Below are 989 nucleotides of genomic sequence, written 5' to 3' on the forward strand. Positions count from 1 at the left end.
GGGGTTCATTTCGCCTAACATCAACTTGTCTAAAAATTTCTGCTTTTCTCAGACATATACTAGTTATTGCAAATAAGAGAAACCATGGGATCTATGTTTCTTTGGGTATGGCTTATTTCACTTAATATAATTTGTTCCAAGTCTTTCCATTTCCTAACAAATGGGACAAAGAAATTCTATGGAGGCATGGAATTGTGTATATATACCACGTTTCCTTGATCCATTCATCAACTGAAGGGTATCTGGGTTGGTTCCGTATCATAGTTATGGTAAATAATTCTGCAATAAACATAGTCTTGCTGGTAGCATTAGTATGATCTTGTTTGTGAACATTTGGGTAAATGCCCAAAAGTGGTAGTTCTGGGTCATAGGGCAGCTCTATGTGGAGTCTTCTGAGAACCTCCATAATCTTTCCAAAGTGGTTGAACACGTTTACACTCCCACAACAATACAGTAAGTTTTCCTTCTATCCACATCCCCTCTAGCATCTGTTGTTATTAGAGTTCTTGATTATAGCCATTCTAACTGTGGTGAGATGGTATTTCTGTTCTTTTTATTTGCATTTCTTTTATGGCTAGGGAGGTTGAGCATTTCTTCATGTGTCTATTGGCCATCCTTCTTTTCTCTTCAGAGAAGTTTCTTTTTGAGTCTTTAGCCCACTTATTTATGGAGAAGTGGTTTCTTTGAGGATTGGTTGTTGGGAGATTTAATTTTTTGAGTTACAGGTATATTTTAGATATGAGACCCTTGTCTGTTTAATGGCTAGTGAAGATCTTTTCCCAATCCATAGGCTTTCTATTGATCTTGTTAACTATGTCCTTTGCCATGTAGAAGCTCTGCAATTTCATGCAATCCCATTTGTCCAACCTTTCTTTGATTTGTTGTGTTTCTGGGTCTCCATTAAAAAAAAATTCGGCCTGTGCCAAGGAAACCTAGGGTTTCTCCTATTCCATCCTATTCCATCAGAGTGTCTGCTTTGACTCAGATGG

Source organism: Dipodomys merriami, unplaced genomic scaffold (assembly GCF_024711535.1).
Source record: "Dipodomys merriami isolate MVZ:Mamm:240054 unplaced genomic scaffold, mDipMer1.0.p SCAF_2806, whole genome shotgun sequence".
NCBI lineage: Eukaryota > Metazoa > Chordata > Mammalia > Rodentia > Heteromyidae > Dipodomys > Dipodomys merriami.